We start from the raw sequence: 15,616 nt of genomic DNA, 5'->3' as shown, positions 1-15,616 counted from the left end.
CAGCCCTGAGTGCTCACTGGAAGGACAGATCCTGAAGCTGAGGCTCCAATACTTTGGCTACCTCATGAGAAGAGAAGACTCCCCGGAAAAGACCCTCATGTTGGGAAAGATGGAGGGCACAAGGAGAAGGGGACAACAAAGGACGAGATGTGTCCAACAAAGGACGACAGTGTCCTCGAAGCTACCAGCATGAGTTTGACCAAACTGCGGGAGGCAGTGGAAGACAGGAGTGCCTGGCGTGCTCTGGTCCATGGGGTCACAAAGAGTTGGACACAACTAAACGACTAAACAAGAACAACATATGTATAATGTGGAATATTTAATGTGATTGGATTGGATTGTTAAAGTGGAAAATTTAATAAAACTGACTTTTTTAAAAAAGAGAGTAGCACTCTAAAACTGCAAACACAGAAAGTAATGATTAAGCTTCCCTGATGATAAAACGGGGGAGAAGATTCCCTTCGGTTCATTCCATGGCGTGACTTCTGTTGGAAACAAAGGGAACTAAGGGAACTTCCCACCCTGCTGTGTTTTGTTTCGCAGCATAAAAAGGAACCTGGGCTAGTTTTGCTTTGCTTTTTGACCAGACTGGTTCTTTTTGGAGTTGACAGAACTCCACAAATGAAACCAGAAAAAAGCCAAAAACTCCCTGATGCCTCCATTGTGGTTTGCAAAGATATCTGTCGAATGATCTAAGGCAGGCAGCCTTCTCCCCTTCCAGCCAACGCAGCAGGAGTCGGGAATTTGTGGGTCACAGAATCTTAGAATTGTAGCACTGGAAGGAGATCTTCAGTCTGTTTAAATCAGTGTTGTCTACACTGACCGGCAACAGATCACCAGGAATAATTTGTTTTATTGCTGCATTTTATACCTCCATGCCTTTCTTGCAAGGAGCTTAAGCTGGTGCATGCAGTTCCTCGCCTACTCCTTTTTTCATCCTCACGACAACCCTTTGAGGTCCAGTATACCTGAAGGAGCGTCTCCACCCCCATCATTCTACCTAGACACTGAGGTCCAGCGCCGAGGGCCTTCTGGCGGTTCCCTCGCTGCGAGAAGCCAAGTTACAGGGAACCAGGCAGAGGGCCTTCTCGGTAGTGGCACCCGCCCTGTGGAACGCCCTCCCATCAGATGTCAAAGCGATAAACAACTACCTGACATTCAGAAGACATCTGAAGGCAGCCCTGTTCAGGGAAGCTTTTAATGTTAAATAGGTTATTGTATTTTAGTGTTTTGTTGGAAGCTGCCCAGAGTGGCTGGGCGGGGTATAAATAATGAATTATTATTATTATTATTTGAAGTAGGACTGGGCCGAGGCTGAACAACTGGCCCAAGGCCACCCAGTGAGCTTCGTGGCTCTGTTAAGGATTTGAACCCAGTCCATCGCTCTAACTGCTACACCACCCTTAAACCTTGGCCACCCGTGGCCTCACCTGTGCACCTAAGGTCTGCCCCTCACCTCGGCTTCCTGTGAACAGTGGGAGTCCATGCCTTCCTTCCTAGCGACCTTCTTGAGGCTTCTGCGGGGATTCCCATATTTTCAAGGCCTCTGCCGCTCTGCTCTTGCCATTTTTCCAAGTCAGGGGCAATCTGGCGTTTTTGCTTTTATACAGAAGGGCAGAGACAGGAAGTCACTCGCAAGGAGAAGCAAGAGATGAGGTGACTCACGGAGGGAGGGAGGGAGGGAGGGAGAGTAGTTCCCTGTGTCATATCACCACTCCCCACCTTGGGTCAGTTCCTGTGATGATGCAAAACATCTCACTTCTTGCCCGCATGCATCTTGCAAAAGGAGATAGCTGCCGGTCTAATAAATACTCAGGACTGCTTCAGACATTACGCTGCAAATGGTATTTTAAGTGCGCACACACGTAATGTGCAAATGCCACAAACAAGCTTTTCTGACTCTCAGGAATCTCTTAAAGATCGTTTTATGCCAACAGGCCTTTGCAGCTGTTTACCTATTGCTTTTTCGAACGGCTAGCCCCTTTTGTGACAATCTGCCTTGCTTTTACAGTGATACCTCGGGTCACATACGCTTCAGGTTACAGACAGTTCAGGTTACAGACTCCGCTAAACCAGAAATATTACCTCGGGTTAAGAACTTTGTTTCAGGATGAGAACAAAAATTGTGTGGCGGCAACAGGAGGCCCATTAGCTAAGGTGGTGCTTCAGATTAAGAACAGTTTCAGGTTAAGAACAGACCTCCAGAACAAATTAAAATGTTAACCTGAAGTACCACTGTAATTGGGTTTTTGTGCTTGAATGCTGTAAAAAGGTAAAGGACCCCTGGAAGGTGAAGTCCAGTCAAGCTCTTCGAGCAAGGTCAAGCAGGGATTTCTCCTGTGCAAGCTCCGTTGAAATGAAGGGGGTGTCAGAAGCAAGCCACCACTAAACCACCACTTCTTTATTAGAAGAAACAGGATGTGCTCAGGTCTGCCAGGTCTATAGTGCACAGAAACTCCTCTTCAATAGATCTGCCCCTATGAGGCAGATGCAGAGCCTTCCCACAGCTGCCTAAGACGACTCCTCTCCTGGGTTTTACCCAGGCAATCTGAGACTATGCTAGCATTGCCTGCCTTTCCTCCTCCCTCTTCATGCCTCTCCTGGTCCTGGCAGACCAGGCAGGAGGGGAGCTGGTCACAGCAGGAGCGGGAGACCCCTGTGCTTCTTCTCAACCAGAGCCAGGGCCTTTTCACCTGGCTCTGGCCTGGTGGAACGCTCTGCCTCATGAGACCAGGACCCTGCAGGATCTGATTTCTTTCCGCAGGGCCTGTAAGACAGAGATGTTCCACCTGGCCTTTGACTTGGGAGTCAATTTGATTCCCTCCCCCTCTTTCTTGTTTCCTTTCTCCTCCTGTGATGAGGCTGCGTTTTAATGTTTCAATGTTTTAATGTTGTATTTTAAACTTGTTTTCCAGTTGTATTCATTCAACTTGTTTTTATTATTGCTTGTTAGCTGCCCTGAGCCTGGCTTTAGCTGGGGAGGGTGGGGTATAAATTATTATTATTATTATTATTATTATTATTATTATTATTATTAACCAACCTGACTCATCTCCCTTTCTTCAGCTTCTTCAGCTTCTGGACTGCTCTCTGCCACAGACTCTCCCTGCTCACCAAGCCCTGTTGCCTCTTTAGCTTCTGACACCTCCTCTTCTTCCTCTGACCACTCCTACTACCACTGCCCAGATTCTGAGCCTTCCTCTCTTGGGGGTTCCCCAGCTGGTTCCTTCCACCATTCCTCTGCGTCCAACCAGCCCGTGATGTACAACCATCATTGGGGCAACCAGGGATCAGGCAGGAGAAACATAGCAATTTCAGAAATTCCTGCAGCAGATGGAAAGCCTCAGAGCGCAAGTTAAATGTTAACCGGGAAACCGAGCCAATTTGGTCCTTTACTATTTAAACACGCACGCAACCCAACACATGCTTCATTCATTACACAGGAAGAGAGAGGTCTCTTCGGTGGGGAGGACTTCAGGACACACTGGGAGGGGCAGTGGAATTATGCTGACGCAAAAAAAAAAAAAAAACACAAGAAAATGTTGTTGCAAAAAACAGAGTTATTAAATAAACAAGATTAAATTAACTTACTCTGTAATAAAACCAGGGAGAAATAAAGGACAAATAAACACCAGTGCAAAGGATTGCCATCCCAGTAACTTTCCATTCATCTGTGAGAATCCAAGAGGCTGGGAACAAATCTATTCCTGCTGAGCAACTGAGGTAAAAGAGTAGAGGTACCTTTTTACTTCCACGGGCAAAAGTAAGATTGCAAGAGAGCAGGACACTTCTCTCCCAAACCACTACAGTGGAAGTCTAAGAACACAGAACACGGCCTTATAACCAGGGAAGGAAATGTCAGGGAAACCGCTGTCTGTAAGCCATACACCACCTTGTTATGTTTTAAAATGTAACCCGTGAGATCGCTTTGCTCCATACATGCCCAGTCGACTCCTTAGGCCAGCGGTTCCGCATACTACCTGCACATCAGTAAGAACTTGATTGTTTCATGTGGCAACTTTGGAACTCCCTGCTTATTGATATCAGGCAGGAAAACCTTCACTGCATTCTTTTCAGCCATTGCTGAAGCAGTGCGTATTTAGACATGCCTGCCTAGATGCTTGGAAAGTTTGTATGAGCTTTGATTTTTTCTTGTTGTCATTTAAATTTGTGTACCACTGGTCTTGGGGCGCCTACAACATAAAATCCCAATATATAAATACAAATTACATAATAAAAATAAAAAATAAGAACAACCCACTAGTCCTGTCCTCCCCCTTTGATTTGTTTTAGTCTATTATTTTGCAGTTTTAACCTTCGAATTACAGTGATACCTTGGTTCTCAAACTTAATCCATTCCGGAAGTCCGTTCCCAAACCAAAGCGTTCCCAAACCAAGGTGTGCTTGCCCATAGAAAGTACAGTGGACCCTCCGGATACGAATTAAATTCATTCTGGGGGCTTGTCCAAAACCCGAAAAGTCCGTAGGCAGAGGCACCACTTCTGCACACACGAGTGCCGTGACCGAGCACTTCTGCGCACGTGCGCAGAGCACTTCTGCACATGCGGCGAAACCCGGGTTTGCCTCATTCATAACCCGAAGGTGATGTATCCAGAGCGGTACATAACTGGAGGGTCTACTGTAATGCAGAATGGATTAATCCATTCCAGACTTTTAAAAACAACCCCTAAAACAGCAATTTAACATGAATTTTACTATCTAAGAAGACCACTGATCCATAAAATGAAAGCAATAAACAATGTACCATATTTCTTGCCCTATAGGGTGCACCGGCCCATAGGGCGCACCTAGTTGGGGGGGGATAAAGAAAAAAATTATTCCCCCCCCCCAGCGCGGGGCTGGGGGGGGGGAGCCCAAGCTTCCCCCGAGCCCAGCCCCAAGAGCAGGCTGCTGTCCACAAGCCTTGGGAGCCCGGCGGGAACTCCCACCGGGCTCCCAAGGCTTGCAGATAGCTTCCTGAAGCCTGGAGAGCGAAAGGAGTTGGTGCGCACCGACCCCTCTCACTCTCCAGGCTTCAGCGAAAGCCTGCATTCGCCCCATAGGACACACACACATTTCCCTTTCATTTTTTGGGGGGGAAAAGTGCGTCCTATAGGGCGAAAAATACGGTACTGCAGTCACACAATCAATCAATCAATCAATCAATCAATCAATCAATAAGCAGCTGAACTGGGTTCCACGCAGTCACAAAAACAAAACAAAAAAACCACACAAAAAAGCAAAATAAATAGCAAAAACAGACCACAGTGTTAATACTCAAAACGGAAACGTGGCACTCAAATCAGAAGCACAACACTCAAAACGGAGCACGTTCACAAACTGGAACACTGACTTCTGGGTTTGCAGTATTTGGGTTCCAAGTTGTTTGAGTACCAAGGCATTTGAGAACCAAGGTACCACTATGGCTGTGAATATTTTAGCAAATAGTTTATGGTTTCATCTTTTGGGGGGTAATCCGCCCTGAGGTTGTTGGTTTTTTTCTGCAGTCAAGTAGTATATAAAAAACCAATCCCAATCCCACACTCCCAGCTGCCATTCATTCCAAAGAAGCATTTGCAAAAGTGCCTTAATGTTAATGAGCGGAGAGTGGTCTCCAGCCTTCCTCTCTTGGGATTAGAGGCTGATCCCAGACCCAGCTGCTTGGGGTTGGTTCCCCCCCCCCCCCAAGACCTCAGCAGGTGCTCAGAAGGAGCAGATGTGCTCCAGCAATGCCCTGGGACACCCGAAGGGCATTTTCCCACACTGCTCTTCACAGGCAAATCCCAGGACCCTTAGAAGGGAGGGGAAAGCAGGCAGGCAGAGACCGCCAGCCTCTCCTAATCTAAATAAAAAAAGGTTAATCTTGGAGCCCGCTGCCAGTTTTCTAAATTGAACATCTGCCAAATGGAAGACACAGAGAAGGATTCAGGTCTGTATTAGGAAAGTAAATCAGCAAGAAAGGGGGAGGGGGGCATCTATATGCAAGCACTTAAAAAGGGAGATTTTCAAGTCAATGCAAAGCACAGGCTCTGTAGAGCCGAGGATTGCCCTGGCGACTTGCCAACCTGCCCGAGGACTGCAACTAATTTCCAGATATATATATATATATATAATACATACGCACAGAGATTTTGATCATACAGATTTTGATCAGACGCATGCTTTAAAAAGTAAAATTTTAAAAAGAAAACAGGAATTATGTCTAGCATTTCAAAAGGCACTCATGCAAAAGGAGGGTTTGGGGCAGAGGGGGAATTTATTTTCATTTGCTTGCGATCCTAAGCGGCTGCAAGGCTCCTGTTCCACGGTGCCAGTCAAAAGCGGGCACACAGCCTTCTCTTCGAGAGTGGGCAGCCACAGCCCAATGGCAGAGCGTTTGTTCTGCAAGCAAAAGGTCCCAGGTTCAACCCCCAACAGCTCTGAGTAGTTATAAACCGCTCTGGATATTTTAAAATATAAAGTGGTATAAAAATGCTTTTACATAGATGAAGCTACCATATTTTCTCTTCTATAACACACAGATTTTTTCTCCTAAAAAGTAAGGGGAAATCTCTGTGCATGTTATTGAGCGAATGTGGTTCTATGGTTTTCCTTCCCGCCCCACTTAAAACGTGGTTACAAAGCACGGATCCACATGGATCCTCAGGATCTTTGCATTGGGTCACCCCAAATTCACCATCAGATCACATGTCTGTGGCCACAGCATGAAGCACAAAAATGATACATCCACTGTTTCATTCAGATTTTTTTTTTCTTGTTTTCCTCCTCTAAAAACTATGTGCGTTTTATGGTCAGGTAAGTGTTATCGAGTGAAAAATACAGGAATTGAAAATATGTGATGATGTCTTCATCTTTAAAAAAGACGATTCAAGACAGTGGAAATTGAGCAGTAAAGTGTGAATGCCCCACCCGTTAAATCTGTATCTCATCTTTGCTCTCGCCATTCGCACTGTTGGCTAAAGATGCTTAGGATATAAGCAATGTGAGTTGCAAACTTATGCACGCTTACCAAGGAGCAAGCCCCACCAAGCACAGCGGAGCTTACATCTAAGTAAGCATGCTGAAGTCTGTGCTCTAGCACCGCAAGCCTAGATAGGTCTACTCAGAAGTAAGCCACGGTGAATTCAGTAGGACTCACTCCCAGGTAAGCATCTGTACGACTGCAGCTATACAGTGGTACCTCGGGTTAAGTACTTAATTCGTTCTGGAGGTCCGTTCTTAACCTGAAACTGTTCTTAACCTGAAGCACCACTTTAGCTAATGGGGCCTGCTGCTGCTGCCGCGCCGCCGAACCCCGATTTGTGTTCTTATCCTGAAACCAAGTTCTTAACCTGAAGCACTATTTCTGGGTTAGCGGAGTGTGTAACCTGAGGCGTATAACCTGAAGCGTATGTAACCCGAGGTACCACTGTAAAGCAATACAATAAGTAAGTAATTTTGAAGCCCTGATTGTGCAGAAGAAAATGATGACCCATTGTAGACATATACATTTCCCCAATTTTTTATATTATGGAGGATGAGATGCATTATTTGCACTTGGAAGAAAAAAGAGTTTTTCACCTCTTGCAAGCTGAAAAATTCAGCCAGCGTCTTAATGGCATGCCATCGAGGTTCATGAAATAGGAAGCAATTATTTAGATTGGCACGTAAAACGTAAGCTCTTGCTATTTGTTCACGATGACTCATCCTCTGGCCTGGCTCTCAAGAACACCTATGAAATGTCCTGGCAATACTTCACAACTCCTGGGCTCATTTCCATCACGCCACCAGACCTGCCCCAACTCTTACCATGCTATTCAGTGCAGCTGATATTTGGGTGTCAACTTCCCAGATTTAAAAACCTCTCCAGCCGGGGAGGTGTCATGAAAGGACCACGTTCAGAGCATCTGTGAAAGGACTGGGGCACCATTTGTAGCCCAAGGGCCACATCCCCTTCTAGGCAATCTTTCCGGGGCCACATGCCAGTGGTGGACGGGGCCAGAAGCAAAACTGGGTGGAGCAAGCGATGCAAATTTTACCTTTGTGCAGTAGGCTGTTTTCTACATGCACTCACACACACCACTGTCTAGAGGTTAGAAATTCAGATATAGCTCATCGCCAAAGGGCACCTTAAACCTGGGTTACGGTCACCCCGACAGAATGTCTAGCCAGAACGGGACCCAGAGAGATGCCGAAGCTGCGTGTAGCTTTGGCATCGCTCTGGGAGCTTGCGGGGCTGGAGGAGGGGGAAGCCCTCCGCCAGCCTTCTAACCAAGTCAGGGGTTAGCGCCTCTCCCGCTGTCCCCCGAGTTTGCGGGACTGGCGAGGGGGAGGAGCAGGCTTCTCCCCCCCGCCAGCCTTCTAACCAAGCCGGGGGACAGCGGGAAAGGCGCGCTGCGCCTCCCCGCTGTCCCCCGAGCTTGTGGGGCTGGCGGTGGGGCTCTCCTGAAGCCTGCATTCCCCCCATAGGACACACACACATTTCCCCTTCATTTTTGGAGGGGAAAAAGTGAGTCCTATAGGGCGAAAAATACAGTATTTCTACTATTCTTCATTTCATTTCTATGACGCTTTATATTTTAAGTGGGGGGATCTCAAAGTGGTTCACTACGCATTAAAACATCAAATAAAACAATCCAGAACAAAACAAATAGCAGCAGGAAGCCAGTGTGGTGTAGTGGTTGGGGGCTGGACTAAGACATGGGAGATCAGGGTTCAAATCCCCACTGAAGCACGAAGCTCACTGTGTGACCTTGGAGTCAGTCACAACCTCTTAATCTACCTCGCAGGGTCGTTGTCGGGATTAACTGAGGAGGGGTGTGTGAACCATGTCCTCCTCAGAGAAAAACACAATAAACAAGCTTTTCTGCTTACCTGCTTAAGAAAGCCGGAGAGGCCAGCCAGATGGGAGATGTCAGTCGCCCACCTGGCATCCACTGGTCACAATCGGAACCTGTGCCAATTGCAAAACGCACCTGGCGCCTGGCTAATTTCTAACACTGCTCTCTAGCCTCCGACCAGAGGATTGGACACCACCAGAGTTCCAAGGGCAACATCTAGACACACATCTTAGCTCAGTGGTAGATTTTGCTTTTTATGCAGGACGTCCCAGCCAGCACCTCCGGGTAAAATTGAGAGATTCCTGTCTGAGAAACTGGAGACCCGCTGCCAATCTGTGTAGACGATATTGAGCTAGATGGACCAATGGTATAAAGATCACTTCCTGGTGCAACTGGACTTCTCCGCGACCCTTCCCCTCTGCATGGAGGTGGCACCGATTCGGATGGTCCGCCCCCGCTACTTAATGGATCCAATTGGCTTCCAGAGAGTGGTAGGGGATGTTTTATCCCAAGTTTTTAATATTTAATGCTGTATTGTTTTTAACACTTGATTGGGAGCCACCCAGAGTGGCTGGGGAATCTCAGCCAGATGGATGGGGTATAAAATAATAATAATAATAATAATAATAATAATAATAATAATAATAATGGCAGTTTCCTATTAGCTCAGTCTTTGTGGCATGAAATTCTTAATCTCAGGGTTATGGGTTCGAACCCCATGTTGGACCAAAGATTCCTGCATTGCAGGGGTTTAGACAAAATCACACTTGTGGTCCCTTTCAACTCTGCAGTTCTAGGGTTCTGTAAATGAACTCAGGCTTCCATGCAGAGCAACTAAAGGCTGTTCGGCACTTTGAAAGATGAACTCCGTTCCCCTCACTGGAAACGTTCAGAGTTAATTGCCAAGGAGATTTCTTCCTTCTGTCCGGGGACCCAAGCCAATGAGCTGACGAAGAGCCTCGAACATCAGCTGGGAAGCCCTTGGTTGAAATCCCACATCAGTCACCAATTCAATAAGGCAAACTGCTTGCCACCATTGCCTTAGTCTCACATCTCCAATATGGAGGATAAAGAATACCGAATTGCCTTATTAGGTTCTTTCAAGGATGGTTAAGAAACTGAAACAAGACCAAAAAAAACACCATTATATAAATGCCAAGTATGAGAGAAGAACGTAAGAAGGATCAAACTAAAGGCCTGTTTAATCCAGCATTCTGGTTCAAGGGTGACACCACCAAAAAAGCCCATCTGTGGCTTCTAGCAATGGTCATTCAAAGGCATACTCAGGGCTTTTTTTCAGCCAGAGCTCACCGGAGCTCAGCTCCAGCACCTGTCAAGTGGGAGCCATTGCCATTCTAAGAGAACAAGAGATAATAATAATGATAAATAATAATAAAATTTTATTTACGGTATATCCCGCCCTCCCCAGCCAAAGCCAGGCTCAAAGCGGCTAACAACAATAAGTTCATGGTGAGCGCCAAACACCTCCTTTTCTAGAAAAAATAGCACTGGGCACACTGTGTACTGAACCCGGAGGTCTAACATCATAGCTAGGACCCATCAATTGTCAGTCCTCCATGAATTTATTGAGCTTTCTTTTAAAGCTGTCAAAGTTTACGGCCGTCGCTATAACTTGTCGTAGCAGTTTTCATGAGCTGTGTGCAGAGGTGTTTGCTTTTGTCTGTCTGGAAACTCTCACCATCCAGATTCATTCAATGAGCCTAAGTTCCCAGTATTATGAGAGATTGGGGGAGTGAACACTTCTCTCAATCTGCTTCCTCCATGCCTAATTTTATATACCTCTATACCCTTGAGCTGAAAAAGTCCTGCTCCTTCCTCGTCTGTGTCAACATTAAGAAAAAGAGGTAGGAATAGGAACAGCAATATATATGCCAGTTGTCCCTAGATCAAGTGACTTTTCATCTCTAAAGTTCTCAACGCTCTTAACCTAGCTCAAGGTTGTCCTCTGAATTTAACTGACAATCAGTCACAGTCAGTCCATCATCTGAAAAAGAAGACTTTAGAGCCGTCTTGTCAGAAAACGTCAACTAGACATTCTGCTTCAGTAACTGTAACTTTGGTTCAAGGAGCCATTTGGCACCTAGATTATATGTCTGAGTTTCTAACACTGTTCTAGAGTTAGGGGTGAGCAGTGCCAGTACCTTGGTTTAAGAACAGCTTAGTTTATGAACAACTTGGATTAAGAACGCTGCAAGCCCAGAAGAAGTAGGTGTTTTGGTTTGTGAACTTTGCCTTGGAATAAGAACATGTTCCGCTTCCTGTTGAGTGTATTCCATTTGTAAATTGGGTCCTCCGCTGTTATGAGAAAGCACACCTTGGTTTAAGAACGCTTTGGTTTAAGAACAGACTTCCAGAACGGATTAAGTTCATAAACCAAGGTACCACTGTACTAAACTGTTGAGGGTCATTTAAAACATAAGGAGACTGCCTGCCCTAGCGCTCTAAAGAGGACCTCTCCAAAACTGAGTACAGTGGTACCTCGGGTTATAGACGCTTCAGGTTACAGATGCTTCAGGTTACAAACTCCGCTAACCCAGAAATAGTGCATCGGGTTAAGAACTTTGCTTCAGGATGAGAACAGAAATCGCACAGTGGCAGCATTAGCTAAAGTGGTGCTTCAGATTAAGAACAGTTTCAGGTTAAGAACAGACCTCCAGAATGAATTAAGTTCTCAACCCAAGGTACCACTGTAAAATGGCAAATGGAATTCAATGTAAAATAAGTGTGATGTGATGTACACTCCTGGGGTTTGAAATGGCGGCGACTGACCAGTAAGCAGGCGAGACCCTAGGGTCATAGTGGACAGCTCAATGAAGACGCTGGCCCCATGGGCAGTCTTTGCAAGAGGTCTTCCGAACCAGCCAGGCAACCCCAACGACTAGTACAAGCGCATGTTGGGAAAGAAGGTTGCTGGGGCGGATGACCTGCCTGCCCTGACCACAAGGCATACAGGTTAATTCTGCGCTCTGAACACCACCAGGTAATTCTGTACTCCCACCCCTTAGCCACACACACCCCGGAGGCAAAATGGCCCATTCCCAACCTCTCATACAACAGACCAGTCCGTTCCGCTTCCAGACCTGCCTGCTGGGAAAAAGGCAGTGGGGCTGACCTTCTGGTGGTTTTCAGGATGTTTTGTTGCCGGATTTACAGCCGAGATTTGACAAGAGGAGTGCAAGGCCGCACGTCCTGCAACCAAATGCCCCTGGAGTATTTTGCTATCCTGATGGTTGGCTTTATAACACTCCAGATTTATTGCAGGACACATGTGGGGAGGGAAACAAACAAACAGAAGAGTCTCCAGGAAAAAAAAAACCCCAGCAATTGCAAATGCAGGCCAACTGACTCAGATGAAGGGATTCCTTTGCAAGGGAGAACCTGCTGGAGGAAGGGTGCTTAACCCTTTGCCGTCTCAAATTAGAGGCCGACACAGGATTGGGAATTTTGTAGAGATGCTGTCCAATATCGATTTACTCTCCCTGAGTGAATACAGTGGTACCTCGGGTTAAGTACTTAATTCGTTCCAGAGGTCCGTACTTAACCTGAAACTGTTCTTAACCTGAAGCACCACTTTAGCTAATGGGGCCTCCTGCTGCCGCCATAGCACAATTTTTCTGTTCTCATCCTAAAGCAAAGTTCTTAACCTGAAGCACTATTTCTGGGTTAGAGCAGTCTGTAACCTGAAGCGTATGTAACCTGAAGCGAATGTAACCTGAGGTACCACTGTATTCAGGTTTTTGTTGTTTTTTGAAAAAGAAGAAGTGTGCACACACTTTGTATTAACCCTAATATTATTCAATTAAAATCCTCTGGGTTCCATCCCATATTAAGCAATTGACTAAAAGCACGCAAGGAAATGGCTGAGACAAGACAGGGCAGGTTAACCATTAAGCGAACAGACTCCTGCACTCCAAAGTTCAAGCCAGGAGAAAATACGTGATTTCAACAGCTTTGGAACTGGAAACGGGAGGCCTGGAGAGAGGCTAAATAAACATCATAAATGTAATCCACATGACTTCCCTGGGAATTGTAGTTTGTGAAGGGTGCTGGGAATTGTAGCTCTGTGAGAAGAGTAAACTAAAGTTTCCAGGATTCTTTGGGAGGCTGTGTGACCTTAAATGTGCAGTATGCATGTAGACTGAGACTCAAATCATGGTAAGATTTCAGCAAAGGAAAGAGAGATTCTGCACTGCCTAATTTGGGTTACAATCTGCGCAAGACAAGGAGCTGAAGAGAACGCTTGTGGTGTGGTTCCCCTTCCAAACCATACACACCTTTCTGCAACACAACTTAAGGCCAGACCGATTTGTCTCCCTGGGGTACCAGTTGATTATTCCAAGCACTGTTCACATTTATGAGACGCCACAGAACACCTGCAGGGAGGGAAAAACCCTGACACAGCAACAAAAATTCGTAAGCTAAAAAAAATTTAAAAATCCAAGCAGCACATATGAAGACCCAGTTCACGCGCAACAATACTAAGTAGGCAACAGATGCCTGCAGGGCCAAGTGAATATGCTTTGGTGCTTGAAACAGACAATTCGAACTGGGTTCCCATCGTTCTCATTAGTGTGGGAATAATCTATCAGGATTATCTATCTATCCACAAAGCCTAAAGAAATGAACAGGCCCAGCTGTTTCCAACATCACCATATTGTGCTTTGTGGTAAGTCCTCTCTCAAATGCTGCCATCAAACTTGGGCGCCTTCTGCACGACACGTTTACAACCTTATTAACAGCCATGAGTTCCCCCAAAGATTCCTGGGAACTGTAGTTTGATAAGGGCGCTGAGACTCCTGCCCTCCTCACAGAGCTACAATTCCCAGAGGGTTTAACAATTTTGTTGTTGTTGCTGCTGCTGCTGCTGTTTCTCTGTATAGTATATTAGAAGCTGACCAGTGTGGCTGGGGCAACCCAGCCAGATGAGCAATGTACAAAAAGCAAATTATTATTATTAATTATTATTATTATTATTATTATTATTATTCCACTTCCCAGGGAGCTCTAGGGAAATGCAGCTCAGTGAGGAAGAATAGGAGCATAGCTGCCAATGTTTCCTTTTTTTTTAAGGGAAATTCCCTTATTCCAAATAGAATTTCTCGTAAGCAAAGGGAAAAGTTAACAGCTATGAATACGAGTCTCCCAACAGTTCTTAGCACTCTTAACAAATTACAGTACCCAGGATTCCTTGGAGGAAGCAATGACTGTCTAAAGTGATATCATTGTGCTTTAAATTTGTAGTGCGGATGGGGCCTTGCAGAATCACAATTCATACATGTAAAAGACAGCAACAAAAGCAGTACATATGGTGGTGGGAAGAGAGGGGATAAAATTATTTCCTCCCAAGAAAAAAAAAATCTGTTGGAGTGTTTGTAAAGAATCCCTTGGGAGGCACACATCTGCTATACGTTTTGTTTTTACATACAAAATGCAATCACCTGGAAAGGGCCCAAATACAACACACCTTAGGTTTTGGTTTCCCCCCAGAAAGCTGAAAGCCCTGGAGGCAAAATACCTTCAGATGCAAACATCAAAGGAGCAATTGCTTTCATCCAACCAAGTGCAGATTATTTTGCTGCTCCTGTTTATATATCTGTTTCGCTAAAACGCAGGGCCTCAACTGCACCACAACCAGAGGTGATGTGGGGCACACAGCGGCCTGCCTCACTCGAAGCAAGGTTTCTCTCCCCAACAACACAATAATATTTACTTTAAAGTTACACACATCATTTCCCCGCCGGTTGATGATGTGGGGCAGAGCAGGGAAGATGGGCAGAACTCCAGAACATCACCAGGGGGGAACACACCTGAAACAGGTGGACGAAGGCACATAAAACCATATGTAGAGTTTGATGGGACCCCAAGAGTCATATATTCCAACCCCCTGCAATGCAGGAATCTCAGCAAAAGCATCCGTGACAGATGGCCATCCAACCTCTGCTTAAAAACCTCCAAGGAAGGAGAGCTCCCCTCCGTCAAACAGGTCTTGTTGTCAAAGTTATTGCCATACTTCCATATGGTTGCAGCGCTCATCTCGCTTTATTGGCCGAGGGAGCCAGCGTACAGCTTCCGGGTCATGTGGCCAGCATGACTAAGCCGCTTTTGGTGAACCAGAGCAGCGCACAGAAAAGCCGGTACCTATCTATCTACTTGCACTTTGACGTGCTTTCGTACTGCTAGGTTGGCAGGCGCAGGGACCGAGCAGGGACCGAGCAACGGGAGATCACCCCGTCGCGGGGATTCGAACCGCCAACCTTCTGATCGGCAAGCCCTAGGCTCTGTGGTTTAACTCACAGTGCCACCCGCGTCCCTTAAGGCAAGAGGTACTACAGCTTAAACCCACCTTAGAAACCATGGCAGGTGTACTAGCAATATAACCAGCAAAACGAATGCAATAAAACCCTCATCCGAACGCAGCCCTCCGAACCTGGACTCCCAGAAATTTAGCATTAGTGTCTAAGAACATTAGCTATTTTTCTAGATCATGGGCAGGCAAACTAAGGCCCAGGGGCTGGATCCGGCCCAATCGCCTTCTCAATCCGGCCTGCAGACAGTCCAGGAATCAGCGTGTTTTTACATGAGTAGAATGTGTCCTTTTATTTAAAACGCATCTCTGGGTTATTTGTGGGGCATAGGAATTCGTTCTTTTTTTTCTTCTTCTTCAAAATATAGTCCGGCCCCCCACAAGTTCTGAGGGACTGTGGACCGGCCCCCTGCTGAAAAGGTTTGCTGACCCCTGTTCTAGACCTTCTGGCAAAGGGACAAAAATACAGGGT

At 46.1% G+C, this 15,616-nt stretch overlaps 1 protein-coding gene across 3 annotated transcripts in view; it reads right to left on the bottom strand.

The window, feature by feature from the left end:
• The window catches only part of CCNI (cyclin I), a 57,315-nt gene that overhangs the window by 32,851 nt on the left and 8,848 nt on the right, over positions 1–15,616 (bottom strand). Inside the window, exon 1 of one of the 3 annotated variants that reach the window (XM_083756744.1) lies at positions 1,457–1,571. The exons of the other annotated variants lie outside the window; for them this stretch is intronic. The gene's annotated coding sequence lies outside the window, so the exon portion shown is untranslated. Of the gene's footprint in view, positions 1–1,456; positions 1,572–15,616 lie in introns of those variants that run through there. 3 annotated transcript variants of the gene reach the window in all.

Source organism: Podarcis gaigeae (assembly GCF_964106915.1).
Source record: "Podarcis gaigeae genome assembly, chromosome: 9".
NCBI classification, from domain to species: domain Eukaryota; kingdom Metazoa; phylum Chordata; class Lepidosauria; order Squamata; family Lacertidae; genus Podarcis; species Podarcis gaigeae.
Note: the sequence above shows the minus strand (reverse complement) of the source record. Positions and strands in the feature narration are given on the sequence as shown.